Here is a 16,708-nt window from a genome sequence, read left to right as displayed (position 1 = left end):
ACCCCCAAAAGGGGCAGTATTCACATTGTGGGAGTGCTCTCTCTTAGCAGGCGTTCATCCAGAAGACTCTATCTGATTTTCTTTTAAAGGCCACTTGAATGAGAAGTAGAATTAATAGAGAATGTCAGCTATTCCACAACAGCCCCAGTGGCTAATGGATAAGACACTGGCCTCCTAAGCCAGGGATTGTGAGTTCGAGTCCCATCTGGGGTGATTTACAGCAGAGTGGCGCAGAGGAAGCGTGCTGGGCCCATAACCCAGAGGTCGATGGATCGAAACCATCCTCTGCTAAGAGTTTTAACTTTTATACATGCCTGAGACCCCCAAAAGGGGCAGTATTCACAGTGGGAGTGCTCTCTTAGCAGGCGTTCATCAAGAAGACTCTATCTGATTTTTTTTAAAGGCCACCTGAATGAGAGAGGGCAAGTCAGCTACTCCACAACAGCCCCAGTGGCTAATGGATAAGACACTGGCCTCCTAAGCCAGGGATTGTGGGTTCTAGTCCCATCTGGAGTGACTTACAGCAGAGTGGCGCAGCGAAGCGTGCTGGGCCCATAACCCAGAGGTCGATGGATCGAAACCATCCTCTGCTAACAGATTATAACTTTTATTCATGCCTGAGACCCCCAAAAGGGTAAGTATCCACAGTGTGGGAGTGTATACCCAAAAGTGGTTCTCTTAGCAGGTGTTCATCAAGAAGACTCTTATCTGATTTTCTTTTAAAGGCCACTTGAATGAGAAGTAGAATTAATAGAGAATGTCAGCTATTCCACAACAGCCCCAGTGGCCTTATGGATAAGACACTGGCCTCCTAAGCCAGGGATTGTGAGTTCGAGTCCCATCTGGGGTGACTTACAGCAGAGTGGCGCAGCGGGCGTGCTGGGCCCATAACCCAGAGGTCGATGGATCGAAACCATCCTCTGCTAACAGATTATAACTTTTATACATGCCTAAGACCCCCAAAAGGGGCAGTATTCACAGTGTGGGAGTGTATACCCAAAAGTGGTTCTCTTAGCAGGCGTTCATCAGAAGACTCTTATCTGATTTTTTTTAAAGGCCACTTGAATGAGAAGTAGAATTAATAGAGAATGTCAGCTATTCCACAACAGCCCCAGTGGCTTTATTGATAAGACACTGGCCTCCTAAGCCAGGGATTGTGGGTTCTAGTCCCATCTGGGGTGACTTACAGCAGAGTGGCGCAGAGGAAGCGTGCTGGGCCCATAACCCAGAGGTCGATGGATCGAAACCATCCTCTGCTAACAGATTATAACTTTTATTCATGCCTGAGACCCCCAAAAGGGTAAGTATCCACAGTGTGGGAGTGTATACCCAAAAGTGGTTCTCTTAGCAGGTGTTCATCAAGAAGACTCTTATCTGATTTTCTTTTAAAGGCCACTTGAATGAGAAGTAGAATTAATAGAGAATGTCAGCTATTCCACAACAGCCCCAGTGGCCTTATGGATAAGACACTGGCCTCCTAAGCCAGGGATTGTGAGTTCGAGTCCCATCTGGGGTGACTTACAGCAGAGTGGCGCAGCGGGCGTGCTGGGCCCATAACCCAGAGGTCGATGGATCGAAACCATCCTCTGCTAACAGATTATAACTTTTATACATGCCTAAGACCCCCAAAAGGGGCAGTATTCACAGTGTGGGAGTGTATACCCAAAAGTGGTTCTCTTAGCAGGCGTTCATCAGAAGACTCTTATCTGATTTTTTTTAAAGGCCACTTGAATGAGAAGTAGAATTAATAGAGAATGTCAGCTATTCCACAACAGCCCCAGTGGCTTTATTGATAAGACACTGGCCTCCTAAGCCAGGGATTGTGGGTTTGAGTCCCATCTGGGGTGACTTACAGCAGAGTGGCGCAGAGGAAGCGTGCTGGGCCCATAACCCAGAGGTCGATGGATCGAAACCATCCTCTGCTAAGAGATTATAACTTTTATACATGCCTGAGACCCCCAAAAGGGTAAGTATCCACAGTGTGGGAGTGTATACCCAAAAGTGGTTCTCTTAGCAGGCGTTCATCCAGAAGACTCTTATCTGATTTTCTTTTAAAGGCCACCTGAATGAGAGGGCAAGTCAGCTACTCCACAACAGCCCCAGTGGCTAATGGATAAGACACTGGCCTCCTAAGCCAGGGATTGTGGGTTCAGTCCCATCTGGGGTGACTTACAGCAGAGTGGCGCAGCGGGCGTGCTGGGCCCATAACCCAGAGGTCGATGGATCGAAACCATCCTCTGCTAAGAGTTTTTAACTTCTATACATGCCTGAGCCCCCCAACAAGGGATCAAAACCATCTTCTGTTAAGCCAGTTCAACTTCCACACATAAGCTGCTAAAACTGTTGCAGTTTTGAAAAACTCCTCTATGACAGACTAGCTAGTAATGTGTGCCTAAATGTAAACAGAGAACAGGTAGTTAACATTTTTATTAATATCTTGAACGTACAGAAACGTGCACTGTTCTTATATTTCTTTTCACTGTTTGAATTCTTTACCCGAATACCAGATCACACTGGTCCATGCAGTGAAAGGCCACATTCCATGTGTCAGCAAACAAAGAGATAGACGGCGCTTCAGTTTCCAATCTTGTGCTGTGCCAGAGGAAATTGGACTATACCATCATGTCGAAAATCAGAGGGGGGTGTTTATTTATTTGAGGAGTTTATAAAATTTTGCTTTCAGACAGTTGATTGTATTTTGTTAGTTATGATAAAGTGTGCATTTTGTTATAACTGTCCTCTGCGAAGACTTATGCGCATACCCAGGTACTGCTTGACGAAAAGCTGCCATATTTCTAGGCTAAAACTGTCATAGTTTTCAACAATATCTCATTCATGACCAAGTAGCTCGTAACGAGTGCCTAAATTCAAGTCGATTCGAACACACCAGTGTATGTGAGCCTTTTTTTTTAGGAAGAGCAGAGTGGCGCAGCGGAAGCGTGCTGGGCCCATAACCCAGAGGTCGATGGATCGAAACCATCCTCTGCTAAGAGGTTTTAACTTTTATACATGCCTAAGACCCCCAAAAGGGGCAGTAGTCACAGCGTGGGAGTGCTCTCTTCGCAGGCGTTCATCCAGAAGACTCTTATCTGATTTTCTTTTAAAGGCCACTTGAATGAGAAGTAGAATTAATAGAGAATGTCAGCTATTCCACAACAGCCCCAGTGGCCTTATGGATAAGACACTGGCCTCCTAAGCCAGGGATTGTGGGTTCGAGTCCCATCTGGGGTGACTTACAGCAGAGTGGCGCAGCGGAAGCATGCTGGGCCCATAACCCAGAGGTCGATGGATCGAAACCATCCTCTGCTAAGAGTTTTTAACTTCTATACATGCCTGAGACCCCCCAAAAGGGTAAGTATCCACAGTGTGGGAGTGTATACCCAAAAGTGGTTCTCTCTTAGCAGGCGTTCATCCAGAGGACTCTATCTGTTTTTTTTTTAAAGCCACCTGAGTGAGAGGGCAAGTCAGCTACTCCACAACAGCCCCAGTGGCCTAATGGATAAGACACTGGCCTCCTAAGCCAGGGATTGTGGGTTCTAGTCCCATCTGGAGTGACTTACAGCAGAGTGGCGCAGCGGAAGCGTGCTGGGCCCATAACCCAGAGGTCGATGGATCGAAACCATCCTCTGCTAAGAGTTTTTAACTTCTATACATGCCTGAGACCCCCAAAAGGGTAAGTATCCACAGTGTGAGAGTGTATTCCCAAAAGTGGTTCTCTTAGCAGGCTTTCATCAAGAAGACTCTATCTGATTTTTTTTAAAGGCCACCTGAGTGAGAGGACAAGTCAGCTACTCCACAACAGCCCCAGTGGCTTTATTGATAAGACACTGGCCTCCTAAGCCAGGGATTGTGGGTTCTAGTCCCATCTGGGGTGACTTACAGCAGAGTGGCGCAGCGGGCGTGCTGGGCCCATAACCCAGAGGTCGATGGATCGAAACCATCCTCTGCTAAGATTATAACTTTTATACATGCCTAAGACCCCCAAAAGGGGCAGTATTCACATTGTGGGAGTGCTCTCTTCGCAGGCGTTCATCCAGAGGACTCTATCTGATTTTTTTTAAAGGCCACCTGAATGAGAGAGGGCAAGTCAGCTACTCCACAACAGCCCCAGTGGCCTATGGATAAGACACTGGCCTCCTAAGCCAGGGATTGTGGGTTTGAGTCCCATCTGGGTGACTTACAGCAGAGTGGCGCAGCGGGCGTGCTGGGCCCATAACCCAGAGGTCGATGGATCGAAACCATCCTCTGCTAAGAGTTTTAACTTCTATACATGCCTGAGCCCCCAACAAGGGATCAAAACCATCTTCTGTTAAGCCAGTTCAACTTCCACACATAAGCTGCTAAAACTGTTGCAGTTTTGAAAAACTCCTCTATGACAGACTAGCTAGTAATGTGTGCCTAAATTCAAGTCGATTCGAACACACCAGTGTATGTGAGCCTATTTTTAGGAAGAGCAGAGTGGCGCAGGAAGCGTGCTGGGCCCATAACCCAGAGGTCGATGGATCGAAACCATCCTCTGCTAAGATTATAACTTTTATACATGCCTGAGCCCCCAACAAGGGATCAAAACCATCTTCTGTTAAGCCAGTTCAACTTCCACACATAAGCTGCTAAAACTGTTGCAGTTTTGAAAAACTCCTCTATGACAGACTAGCTAGTAATGTGTGCCTAAATGTAAACAGAGAACAGGTAGTTAACATTTTTATTAATATCTTGAACGTACAGAAACGTGCACTGTTCTTATATTTCTTTTCACTGTTTGAATTCTTTACCCGAATACCAGATCACACTGGTCCATGCAGTGAAAGGCCACATTCCATGTGTCAGCAAACAAAGAGATAGACGGCGCTTCAGTTTCCAATCTTGTGCTGTGCCAGAGGAAATTGGACTATACCATCATGTCGAAAATCAGAGGGGTGTTTATTTATTTGAGGAGTTTATAAAATTTTGCTTTCAGACAGTTGATTGTATTTTGTTAGTTATGATAAAGTGTGCATTTTGTTATAACTGTCCTCTGCGAAGACTTATGCGCATACCCAGGTACTGCTTGATGAAAAGCTGCCATATTTCTAGGCTAAAACTGTCATAGTTTTCAACAATATCTCATTCATGACCAAGTAGCTCGTAAGAGTGCCTAAATTCAAGTCGATTCGAACACACCAGTGTATGTGAGCCTATTTTTAGGAAGAGCAGAGTGGCGCAGCGAAGCGTGCTGGGCCCATAACCCAGAGGTCGATGGATCGAAACCATCCTCTGCTAAGAGGTTTTAACTTTTATACATGCCTAAGACCCCCAAAAGGGGCAGTAGTCACAGCGTGGGAGTGCTCTCTTCGCAGGCGTTCATCCAGAAGACTCTTATCTGATTTTCTTTTAAAGGCCACTTGAATGAGAAGTAGAATTAATAGAGAATGTCAGCTATTCCACAACAGCCCCAGTGGCCTTATGGATAAGACACTGGCCTCCTAAGCCAGGGATTGTGGGTTCGAGTCCCATCTGGGGTGACTTACAGCAGAGTGGCGCAGCGGAAGCGTGCTGGGCCCATAACCCAGAGGTCGATGGATCGAAACCATCCTCTGCTAAGAGTTTTTAACTTCTATACATGCCTGAGACCCCCCAAAAGGGTAAGTATCCACAGTGTGGGAGTGTATACCCAAAAGTGGTTCTCTCTTAGCAGGCGTTCATCCAGAGGACTCTATCTGTTTTTTTTAAAGCCACCTGAATGAGAGAGGGCAAGTCAGCTACTCCACAACAGCCCCAGTGGCTAATGGATAAGACACTGGCCTCCTAAGCCAGGGATTGTGGGTTTGAGTCCCATCTGGGGTGATTTACAGCAGAGTGGCGCAGCGGGCGTGCTGGGCCCATAACCCAGAGGTCGATGGATCGAAACCATCCTCTGCTAAGAGTTTTAACTTTTATACATGCCTAAGAGCCCCAAAAGGGGCAGTATTCACAGTGGGAGTGCTCTCTTAGCAGGCGTTCATCAGAAGACTCTATCTGATTTTTTTTAAAGGCCACCTGAATGAGAGGGCAAGTCAGCTACTCCACAACAGCCCCAGTGGCCTATGGATAAGACACTGGCCTCCTAAACCAGGGATTGTGGGTTTGAGTCCCATCTGGGTGACTTACAGCAGAGTGGCGCAGCGAAGCGTGCTGGGCCCATAACCCAGAGGTCGATGGATCGAAACCATCCTCTGCTAACAGATTATAACTTTTATACATGCCTAAGACCCCCAAAAGGGTAAGTATCCACAGTGTGAGAGTGTATTCCCAAAAGTGGTTCTCTCTTAGCAGGCGTTCATCCAGAGGACTCTATCTGTTTTTTTTAAAGCCACCTGAGTGAGAGGACAAGTCAGCTACTCCACAACAGCCCCAGTGACCTAATGGATAAGACACTGGCCTCCTAAGCCAGGGATTGTGAGTTCGAGTCCCATCTGGGGTGACTTACAGCAGAGTGGTGCAGCGGAAGCGTGCTGGGCCCATAACCCAGAGGTCGATGGATCGAAACCATCCTCTGCTAAGATTATAACTTTTACATGCCTGAGACCCCCAAAAGGGGCAGTATCCACAGTGTGGGAGTGTATACCCAAAAGTGGTTCTCTCTTAGCAGGCGTTCATCAGAAGACTCTTATCTGATTTTCTTTTAAAGGCCACCTGAATGAGAGGCAAGTCAGCTACTCCACAACAGCCCCAGTGGCCTATGGATAAGACACTGGCCTCCTAAGCCAGGGATTGTGGGTTCAGTCCCATCTGGGTGACTTACAGCAGAGTGGCGCAGCGGAAGCGTGCTGGGCCCATAACCCAGAGGTCGATGAATCGAAACCATCCTCTGCTAACAGATTATAACTTTTATTCATGCCTGAGCCCCCCAACAAGGGATCAAAACCATCTTCTGTTAAGCCAGTTCAACTTCCACACATAAGCTGCTAAAACTGTTGCAGTTTTTGAAAAAAACTCCTCTATGACAGACTAGCTAGTAATGTGTGCCTAAATGTAAACAGAGAACAGGTAGTTAACATTTTTATTAATATCTTGAACGTACAGAAACGTGCACTGTTCTTATATTTCTTTTCACTGTTTGAATTCTTTACCCGAATACCAGATCACACTGGTCCATGCAGTGAAAGGCCACATTCCATGTGTCAGCAAACAAAGAGATAGACGGCGCTTCAGTTTCCAATCTTGTGCTGTGCCAGAGGAAATTGGACTATACCATCATGTCGAAAATCAGAGGGGGGTGTTTATTTATTTGAGGAGTTTATAAAATTTTGCTTTCAGACAGTTGATTGTATTTTGTTAGTTATGATAAAGTGTGCATTTTGTTATAACTGTCCTCTGCGAAGACTTATGCGCATACCCAGGTACTGCTTGATGAAAAGCTGCCATATTTCTAGGCTAAAACTGTCATAGTTTTCAACAATATCTCATTCATGACCAAGTAGCTCGTAACGAGTGCCTAAATTCAAGTCGATTCGAACACACCAGTGTATGTGAGCCTATTTTTTAGGAAGAGCAGAGTGGCGCAGCGGAAGCGTGCTGGGCCCATAACCCAGAGGTCGATGGATCGAAACCATCCTCTGCTAAGAGGTTTTAACTTTTATACATGCCTAAGACCCCCAAAAGGGGCAGTAGTCACAGCGTGGGAGTGCTCTCTTCGCAGGCGTTCATCCAGAAGACTCTTATCTGATTTTCTTTTAAAGGCCACTTGAATGAGAAGTAGAATTAATAGAGAATGTCAGCTACTCCACAACAGCCCCAGTGGCCTAATGGATAAGACACTGGCCTCCTAAGCCAGGGATTGTGGGTTCTAGTCCCATCTGGAGTGACTTACAGCAGAGTGGCGCAGCGGAAGCATGCTGGGCCCATAACCCAGAGGTCGATGGATCGAAACCATCCTCTGCTAAGAGGTTTTAACTTTTATACATGCCTAAGACCCCCAAAAGGGGCAGTAGTCACAGTGTGGGAGTGCTCTCTTAGCAGGCGTTCATCAAGAAGACTCTTATCTGATTTTCTTTTAAAGGCCACCTGAATGAGAGGGCAAGTCAGCTACTCCACAACAGCCCCAGTGGCCTAATGGATAAGACACTGGCCTCCTAAGCCAGGGATTGTGGGTTCTAGTCCCATCTGGGGTGACTTACAGCAGAGTGGCGCAGCGGAAGCGTGCTGGGCCCATAACCCAGAGGTCGATGGATCGAAACCATCCTCTGCTAAGAGGTTTTAACTTTTATACATGCCTAAGACCCCCAAAAGGGGCAGTAGTCACAGTGTGGGAGTGCTCTCTTAGCAGGCGTTCATCAAGAAGACTCTTATCTGATTTTCTTTTAAAGGCCACCTGAATGAGAGGGCAAGTCAGCTACTCCACAACAGCCCCAGTGGCTTTATTGATAAGACACTGGCCTCCTAAGCCAGGGATTGTGAGTTCGAGTCCCATCTGGGGTGACTTACAGCAGAGTGGCGCAGCGGGCGTGCTGGGCCCATAACCCAGAGGTCGATGGATCGAAACCATCCTCTGCTAAGATTATAACTTTTACATGCCTGAGACCCCCAAAAGGGCAGTATCCACAGTGTGGAGTGCTCTCTTAGCAGGTGTTCATCAGAAGACTCTTATCTGATTTTCTTTTAAAGGCCACCTGAATGAGAGGGCAAGTCAGCTACTCCACAACAGCCCCAGTGGCTTTAATGGATAAGACACTGGCCTCCTAAACCAGGGATTGTGGGTTCAGTCCCATCTGGGTGACTTACAGCAGAGTGGCGCAGCGGGCGTGCTGGGCCCATAACCCAGAGGTCGATGGATCGAAACCATCCTCTGCTAAGAGTTTTAACTTCTATACATGCCTGAGCCCCAAAAGGGCAGTAGTCACAGCGTGGGAGTGCTCTCTTCGCAGGCGTTCATCAGAAGACTCTATCTGTTTTTTTTAAAGGCCACCTGAATGAGAAGTAGAATTAATAGAGAATGTCAGCTACTCCACAACAGCCCCAGTGGCTTTATGGATAAGACACTGGCCTCCTAAGCCAGGGATTGTGAGTTCGAGTCCCATCTGGGTGACTTACAGCAGAGTGGCGCAGCGGAAGGCGTGCTGGGCCCATAACCCAGAGGTCGATGGATCGAAACCATCCTCTGCTAAGAGTTTTTAACTTCTATACATGCCTGAGCCCCCCAACAAGGGATCAAAACCATCTTCTGTTAAGCCAGTTCAACTTCCACACATAAGCTGCTAAAACTGTTGCAGTTTTTGAAAAAACTCCTCTATGACAGACTAGCTAGTAATGTGTGCCTAAATGTAAACAGAGAACAGGTAGTTAACATTTTTATTAATATCTTGAACGTACAGAAACGTGCACTGTTCTTATATTTCTTTTCACTGTTTGAATTCTTTACCCGAATACCAGATCACACTGGTCCATGCAGTGAAAGGCCACATTCCATGTGTCAGCAAACAAAGAGATAGACGGCGCTTCAGTTTCCAATCTTGTGCTGTGCCAGAGGAAATTGGACTATACCATCATGTCGAAAATCAGAGGGGGGTGTTTATTTATTTGAGGAGTTTATAAAATTTTGCTTTCAGACAGTTGATTGTATTTTGTTAGTTATGATAAAGTGTGCATTTTGTTATAACTGTCCTCTGCGAAGACTTATGCGCATACCCAGGTACTGCTTGATGAAAAGCTGCCATATTTCTAGGCTAAAACTGTCATAGTTTTCAACAATATCTCATTCATGACCAAGTAGCTCGTAAAGAGTGCCTAAATTCAAGTCGATTCGAACACACCAGTGTATGTGAGCCTATTTTTTTAGGAAGAGCAGAGTGGCGCAGCGGAAGCGTGCTGGGCCCATAACCCAGAGGTCGATGGATCGAAACCATCCTCTGCTAAGAGGTTTTAACTTTTATACATGCCTAAGACCCCCAAAAGGGGCAGTAGTCACAGCGTGGGAGTGCTCTTTTCGCAGGCGTTCATCCAGAAGACTCTTATCTGATTTTCTTTTAAAGGCCACTTGAATGAGAAGTAGAATTAATAGAGAATGTCAGCTATTCCACAACAGCCCCAGTGGCCTTATGGATAAGACACTGGCCTCCTAAGCCAGGGATTGTGGGTTCAATTCCCTTCTGTGGTGACTTACAGCAGAGTGGCGCAGCGGAAGCGTGCTGGGCCCATAACCCAGAGGTCGATGGATCGAAACCATCCTCTGCTAAGAGTTTTTAACGTTTATACATGCCTAAGAGCCCCAAAAGGGTAAGTATCCACAGTGTGGGAGTGTATACCCAAAAGTGGTTCTCTCTTAGCAGGTGTTCAGCCAGATGATTCTATCTGTTGTATTTTTTAAAGCCACCTGAGTGAGAGGCAAGTCAGCTACTCCACAACAGCCCCAGTGGCCTAATGGATAAGACACTGGCCTCCTAAGCCAGGGATTGTGGGTTCTAGTCCCATCTGGTGTGACTTACAGCAGAGTGGCGCAGCGGAAGCGTGCTGGGCCCATAACCCAGAGGTCGATGGATCGAAACCATCCTCTGCTAACAGATTATAACTTTTATTCATGCCTGAGACCCCCAAAAGGGGCAGTATCACAGTGTGGGAGTGCTCTCTTCGCAGGCGTTCATCCAGAAGACTCTATCTGATTTTCTTTTAAAGGCCACCTGAATGAGAAGTAGAATTAATAGAGAATGTCAGCTATTCCACAACAGCCCCAGTGGCCTATGGATAAGACACTGGCCTCCTAAACCAGGGATTGTGGGTTCAGTCCCATCTGGGGTGATTTACAGCAGAGTGGCGCAGCGAAGCGTGCTGGGCCCATAACCCAGAGGTCGATGGATCGAAACCATCCTCTGCTAACAGATTTTAACTTTTATACATGCCTGAGACCCCCAAAAGGGCAGTAGTCACAGCGTGGGAGTGCTCTCTTAGCAGGCGTTCATCCAGAAGACTCTTATCTGATTTTTTTTAAAGCCACCTGAATGAGAGGCAAGTCAGCTACTCACAACAGCCCCAGTGGCTTTATTGATAAGACACTGGCCTCCTAAGCCAGGGATTGTGAGTTCGAGTCCCATCTGGAGTGACTTACAGCAGAGTGGCGCAGGAAGCGTGCTGGGCCCATAACCCAGAGGTCGATGGATCGAAACCATCCTCTGCTAACAGATTATAACTTTTATACATGCCTAAGACCCCCAAAAGGGTAAGTATCCACAGTGTGGGAGTGTATACCCAAAAGTGGTTCTCTCTTAGCAGGCGTTCATCCAGAGGACTCTATCTGTTTTTTTTTTAAAGCTACCTGAGTGAGAGGGCAAGTCAGCTACTCCACAACAGCCCCAGTGGCTTTATTGATAAGACACTGGCCTCCTAAGCCAGGGATTGTGAGTTCGAGTCCCATCTGGAGTGACTTACAGCAGAGTGGCGCAGCGGAAGCGTGCTGGGCCCATAACCCAGAGGTCGATGGATCGAAACCATCCTCTGCTAAGATTATAACTTTTACATGCCTGAGACCCCCAAAAGGGGCAGTATCCACAGTGTGGAGTGCTCTCTTAGCAGGTGTTCATCAGAAGACTCTTATCTGATTTTCTTTTAAAGGCCACCTGAATGAGAGGGCAAGTCAGCTACTCCACAACAGCCCCAGTGGCTAATGGATAAGACACTGGCCTCCTAAACCAGGGATTGTGGGTTCAGTCCCATCTGGGTGACTTACAGCAGAGTGGCGCAGCGGGCGTGCTGGGCCCATAACCCAGAGGTCGATGGATCGAAACCATCCTCTGCTAAGATTTTAACTTTTATACATGCCTGAGACCCCCAAAAGGGCAGTAGTCACAGCGTGGGAGTGCTCTCTTAGCAGGTGTTCATCAGAAGACTCTATCTGTTTTTTTTTAAAGGCCACCTGAATGAGAAGTAGAATTAATAGAGAATGTCAGCTACTCCACAACAGCCCCAGTGGCTTTATGGATAAGACACTGGCCTCCTAAGCCAGGGATTGTGAGTTCGAGTCCCATCTGGAGTGACTTACAGCAGAGTGGCGCAGCGGGCGTGCTGGGCCCATAACCCAGAGGTCGATGGATCGAAACCATCCTCTGCTAAGAGTTTTAACTTTTATACATGCCTGAGCCCCCCAACAAGGGATCAAAACCATCTTCTGTTAAGCCAGTTCAACTTCCACACATAAGCTGCTAAAACTGTTGCAGTTTTTGAAAAAACTCCTCTATGACAGACTAGCTAGTAATGTGTGCCTAAATGTAAACAGAGAACAGGTAGTTAACATTTTTATTAATATCTTGAACGTACAGAAACGTGCACTGTTCTTATATTTCTTTTCACTGTTTGAATTCTTTACCCGAATACCAGATCACACTGGTCCATGCAGTGAAAGGCCACATTCCATGTGTCAGCAAACAAAGAGATAGACGGCGCTTCAGTTTCCAATCTTGTGCTGTGCCAGAGGAAATTGGACTATACCATCATGTCGAAAATCAGAGGGGGGTGTTTATTTATTTGAGGAGTTTATAAAATTTTGCTTTCAGACAGTTGATTGTATTTTGTTAGTTATGATAAAGTGTGCATTTTGTTATAACTGTCCTCTGCGAAGACTTATGCGCATACCCAGGTACTGCTTGATGAAAAGCTGCCATATTTCTAGGCTAAAACTGTCATAGTTTTCAACAATATCTCATTCATGACCAAGTAGCTCGTAAAGAGTGCCTAAATTCAAGTCGATTCGAACACACCAGTGTATGTGAGCCTATTTTTTTAGGAAGAGCAGAGTGGCGCAGCGGAAGCGTGCTGGGCCCATAACCCAGAGGTCGATGGATCGAAACCATCCTCTGCTAAGAGGTTTTAACTTTTATACATGCCTAAGACCCCCAAAAGGGGCAGTAGTCACAGCGTGGGAGTGCTCTCTTCGCAGGCGTTCATCCAGAAGACTCTTATCTGATTTTCTTTTAAAGGCCACTTGAATGAGAAGTAGAATTAATAGAGAATGTCAGCTATTCCACAACAGCCCCAGTGGCCTAATGGATAAGACACTGGCCTCCTAAGCCAGGGATTGTGGGTTCAAGTCCCATCTGGGGTGACTTACAGCAGAGTGGCGCAGCGGAAGCGTGCTGGGCCCATAACCCAGAGGTCGATGGATCGAAACCATCCTCTGCTAAGAGTTTTTAACTTCTATACATGCCTGAGACCCCCAAAAGGGGCAGTATTCACAGTGTGGGAGTGCTCTCTTAGCAGGCGTTCATCAAGAAGACTCTTATCTGATTTTCTTTTAAAGGCCACCTGAATGAGAGGGCAAGTCAGCTACTCCACAACAGCCCCAGTGGCTTTATGGATAAGACACTGGCCTCCTAAGCCAGGGATTGTGAGTTCGAGTCCCATCTGGGGTGACTTACAGCAGAGTGGCGCAGCGGAAGGCGTGCTGGGCCCATAACCCAGAGGTCGATGGATCGAAACCATCCTCTGCTAAGATTATAACTTTTACATGCCTGAGACCCCCAAAAGGGGCAGTATCCACAGTGTGGAGTGCTCTCTTAGCAGGCGTTCATCAGAAGACTCTTATCTGATTTTCTTTTAAAGGCCACCTGAATGAGAGGGCAAGTCAGCTACTCCACAACAGCCCCAGTGGCTAATGGATAAGACACTGGCCTCCTAAACCAGGGATTGTGGGTTCAGTCCCATCTGGGTGACTTACAGCAGAGTGGCGCAGCGGGCGTGCTGGGCCCATAACCCAGAGGTCGATGGATCGAAACCATCCTCTGCTAACAGATTTTAACTTTTATACATGCCTGAGACCCCCAAAAGGGGCAGTAGTCACAGCGTGGGAGTGCTCTCTCTTAGCAGGCGTTCATCCAGAAGACTCTATCTGATTTTTTTTAAAGGCCACCTGAATGAGAAGTAGAATTAATAGAGAATGTCAGCTACTCCACAACAGCCCCAGTGGCTTTATTGATAAGACACTGGCCTCCTAAGCCAGGGATTGTGAGTTCGAGTCCCATCTGGAGTGACTTACAGCAGAGTGGCGCTGCGGAAGCGTGCTGGGCCCATAACTCAGAGGTCAATGGATCGAAACCATCCTCTGCTAAGAGTTTTTAACTTCTATACATGCCTGAGACCCCCCAAAAGGGTAAGTATCCACAGTGTGGGAGTGTATACCCAAAAGTGGTTCTCTCTTAGCAGGCGTTCAGCCAGAGGACTCTATCTGTTTTTTTTTTTAAAGCCACCTGAGTGAGAGGGCAAGTCAGCTACTCCACAACAGCCCCAGTGGCTTTATTGATAAGACACTGGCCTCCTAAGCCAGGGATTGTGAGTTCGAGTCCCATCTGGGGTGACTTACAGCAGAGTGGCGCAGCTGAAGCGTGCTGGGCCCATAACCCAGAGGTCGATGGATCGAAACCATCCTCTGCTAACAGATTATAACTTTTATACATGCCTAAGACCCCCAAAAGGGGCAGTATCCACAGTGTGGGAGTGTATACCCAAAAGTGGTTCTCTCTTAGCAGGCGTTCATCCAGAAGACTCTATCTGATTTTTTTTTAAAGCCACCTGAATGAGAGGCAAGTCAGCTACTCACAACAGCCCCAGTGGCTAATGGATAAGACACTGGCCTCCTAAGCCAGGGATTGTGGGTTCTAGTCCCATCTGGGTGACTTACAGCAGAGTGGCGCAGCGGGCGTGCTGGGCCCATAACCCAGAGGTCGATGGATCGAAACCATCCTCTGCTAAGATTTTAACTTTTATACATGCCTAAGACCCCCAAAAGGGGCAGTATTCACATTGTGGGAGTGCTCTCTTCGCAGGCGTTCATCCAGAAGACTCTTATCTGATTTTTTTTAAAGGCCACCTGAGTGAGAGGGCAAGTCAGCTACTCACAACAGCCCCAGTGGCCTATGGATAAGACACTGGCCTCCTAAGCCAGGGATTGTGAGTTCGAGTCCCATCTGGGGTGATTTACAGCAGAGTGGCGCAGCGAAGCGTGCTGGGCCCAAAACCCAGAGGTCGATGGATCGAAACCATCCTCTGCCAAGAGGGTTTTAACTTTTATTCATGCCTGAGACCCCCAAAAGGGGCAGTATTCACAGTGTGGGAGTGTATACCCAAAAGTGGTTCTCTCTTAGCAGGCGTTCAGCCAGTGGACTCTATCTGTTTTTTTTTTTAAAGCCACCTGAGTGAGAGGGCAAGTCAGCTACTTCACAACAGCCCCAGTGGCCTAATGGATAAGACACTGGCCTCCTAAGCCAGGGATTGTGGGTTCTAGTCCCATCTGGAGTGATTTACAGCAGAGTGGCGCAGTGGGAGCGTGCTGGGCCCGTAACCCAGAGCTCGATGGAGCGAAACCATCCTCTGCTAACAGATTATAACTTTTATTCATGCCTGAGACCCCCAAAAGGGGCAGTATTCACAGTGTGGGAGTGCTCTCTTAGCAGGCGTTCATCAAGAAGACTCTTATCTGATTTTCTTTTAAAGGCCACTTGAATGAGAGGGCAATTCAGCTACTCCACAACAGCCCCAGTGGCTAATGGATAAGACACTGGCCTCCTAAACCAGGGATTGTGGGTTTGAGTCCCATCTGGGGTGATTTACAGCAGAGTGGCGCAGCGGGCGTGCTGGGCCCATAACCCAGAGGTCGATGGATCGAAACCATCCTCTGCTAAGAGTTTTAACTTTTATACATGCCTAAGAGCCCCAAAAGGGGCAGTATTCACAGCGTGGGAGTGCTCTCTTAGCAGGCGTTCATCAGAAGACTCTATCTGATTTTTTTTAAAGGCCACCTGAATGAGAGGCAAGTCAGCTACTCCACAACAGCCCCAGTGGCTTTATGGATAAGACACTGGCCTCCTAAGCCAGGGATTGTGGGTTTGAGTCCCATCTGGGGTGATTTACAGCAGAGTGGCGCAGCGGGCGTGCTGGGCCCATAACCCAGAGGTCGATGGATCGAAACCATCCTCTGCTAAGAGATTTTAACTTTTATACATGCCTAAGACCCCCAAAAGGGGCAGTATTCACAGTGGGAGTGCTCTCTTAGCAGGTGTTCATCAAGAAGACTCTATCTGATTTTTTTTAAAGGCCACCTGAATGAGAGGCAAGTCAGCTACTCACAACAGCCCCAGTGGCCTAATGGATAAGACACTGGCCTCCTAAACCAGGGATTGTGGGTTCTAGTCCCATCTGGAGTGACTTACAGCAGAGTGGCGCAGCGAAGCGTGCTGGGCCCATAACCCAGAGGTCGATGGATCGAAACCATCCTCTGCTAACAGATTTTAACTTTTATACATGCCTAAGACCCCCAAAAGGGGCAGTATTCACAGTGGGAGTGCTCTCTTCGCAGGCGTTCATCCAGAAGACTCTATCTGATTTTTTTTAAAGGCCACCTGAATGAGAGGCAAGTCAGCTACTCACAACAGCCCCAGTGGCCTATGGATAAGACACTGGCCTCCTAAGCCAGGGATTGTGAGTTCGAGTCCCATCTGGGTGACTTACAGCAGAGTGGCGCAGCGGGCGTGCTGGGCCCATAACCCAGAGGTCGATGGATCGAAACCATCCTCTGCTAAGATTATAACTTTTATACATGCCTGAGACCCCCAAAAGGGGCAGTATTCACAGTGGGAGTGCTCTCTTAGCAGGCGTTCATCAGAAGACTCTATCTGATTTTTTTTAAAGGCCACTTGAATGAGAAGTAGAATTAATAGAGAATGTCAGCTATTCCACAACAGCCCCAGTGGCTTTATTGGATAAGACACTGGCC

At 47.4% G+C, this 16,708-nt stretch overlaps 14 non-coding genes across 14 annotated transcripts; all 14 read left to right on the top strand.

The window, feature by feature from the left end:
* The first annotated feature begins 1,187 nt into the window (after window positions 1-1,187).
* trnam-cau (transfer RNA methionine (anticodon CAU)) lies at window positions 1,188-1,259 on the top strand. Its single transcript has one exon. It is a non-coding gene; the product is annotated as a tRNA-Met (tRNA).
* Window positions 1,260-1,853: 594 nt separating this feature from the next.
* Window positions 1,854-1,925, top strand: trnam-cau (transfer RNA methionine (anticodon CAU)). The gene has a single exon. It is a non-coding gene; the product is annotated as a tRNA-Met (tRNA).
* Window positions 1,926-2,917: 992 nt separating this feature from the next.
* On the top strand, window positions 2,918-2,989 carry trnam-cau (transfer RNA methionine (anticodon CAU)). Its single transcript has one exon. It is a non-coding gene; the product is annotated as a tRNA-Met (tRNA).
* A 571-nt stretch (window positions 2,990-3,560) lies between these two features.
* On the top strand, window positions 3,561-3,632 carry trnam-cau (transfer RNA methionine (anticodon CAU)). The gene has a single exon. It is a non-coding gene; the product is annotated as a tRNA-Met (tRNA).
* A 1,875-nt stretch (window positions 3,633-5,507) lies between these two features.
* trnam-cau (transfer RNA methionine (anticodon CAU)) lies at window positions 5,508-5,579 on the top strand. Its single transcript has one exon. It is a non-coding gene; the product is annotated as a tRNA-Met (tRNA).
* Window positions 5,580-7,508: 1,929 nt separating this feature from the next.
* Window positions 7,509-7,580, top strand: trnam-cau (transfer RNA methionine (anticodon CAU)). The gene has a single exon. It is a non-coding gene; the product is annotated as a tRNA-Met (tRNA).
* Window positions 7,581-8,135: 555 nt separating this feature from the next.
* trnam-cau (transfer RNA methionine (anticodon CAU)) lies at window positions 8,136-8,207 on the top strand. The gene has a single exon. It is a non-coding gene; the product is annotated as a tRNA-Met (tRNA).
* Window positions 8,208-9,797: 1,590 nt separating this feature from the next.
* trnam-cau (transfer RNA methionine (anticodon CAU)) lies at window positions 9,798-9,869 on the top strand. The gene has a single exon. It is a non-coding gene; the product is annotated as a tRNA-Met (tRNA).
* Window positions 9,870-10,117: 248 nt separating this feature from the next.
* trnam-cau (transfer RNA methionine (anticodon CAU)) lies at window positions 10,118-10,189 on the top strand. Its single transcript has one exon. It is a non-coding gene; the product is annotated as a tRNA-Met (tRNA).
* Window positions 10,190-10,439: 250 nt separating this feature from the next.
* trnam-cau (transfer RNA methionine (anticodon CAU)) lies at window positions 10,440-10,511 on the top strand. The gene has a single exon. It is a non-coding gene; the product is annotated as a tRNA-Met (tRNA).
* An 865-nt stretch (window positions 10,512-11,376) lies between these two features.
* trnam-cau (transfer RNA methionine (anticodon CAU)) lies at window positions 11,377-11,448 on the top strand. The gene has a single exon. It is a non-coding gene; the product is annotated as a tRNA-Met (tRNA).
* A 1,283-nt stretch (window positions 11,449-12,731) lies between these two features.
* Window positions 12,732-12,803, top strand: trnam-cau (transfer RNA methionine (anticodon CAU)). The gene has a single exon. It is a non-coding gene; the product is annotated as a tRNA-Met (tRNA).
* Window positions 12,804-12,972: 169 nt separating this feature from the next.
* Window positions 12,973-13,045, top strand: trnar-ccu (transfer RNA arginine (anticodon CCU)). The gene has a single exon. It is a non-coding gene; the product is annotated as a tRNA-Arg (tRNA).
* Window positions 13,046-13,051: 6 nt separating this feature from the next.
* trnam-cau (transfer RNA methionine (anticodon CAU)) lies at window positions 13,052-13,123 on the top strand. The gene has a single exon. It is a non-coding gene; the product is annotated as a tRNA-Met (tRNA).
* Window positions 13,124-16,708: the final 3,585 nt, after the last annotated feature.

This window comes from Onychostoma macrolepis, chromosome 09 (genome assembly GCF_012432095.1).
Source record: "Onychostoma macrolepis isolate SWU-2019 chromosome 09, ASM1243209v1, whole genome shotgun sequence".
Taxonomy (NCBI): Eukaryota; Metazoa; Chordata; class Actinopteri; order Cypriniformes; family Cyprinidae; genus Onychostoma; species Onychostoma macrolepis.
This window is presented reverse-complemented; position numbering and strand designations above follow the sequence as displayed.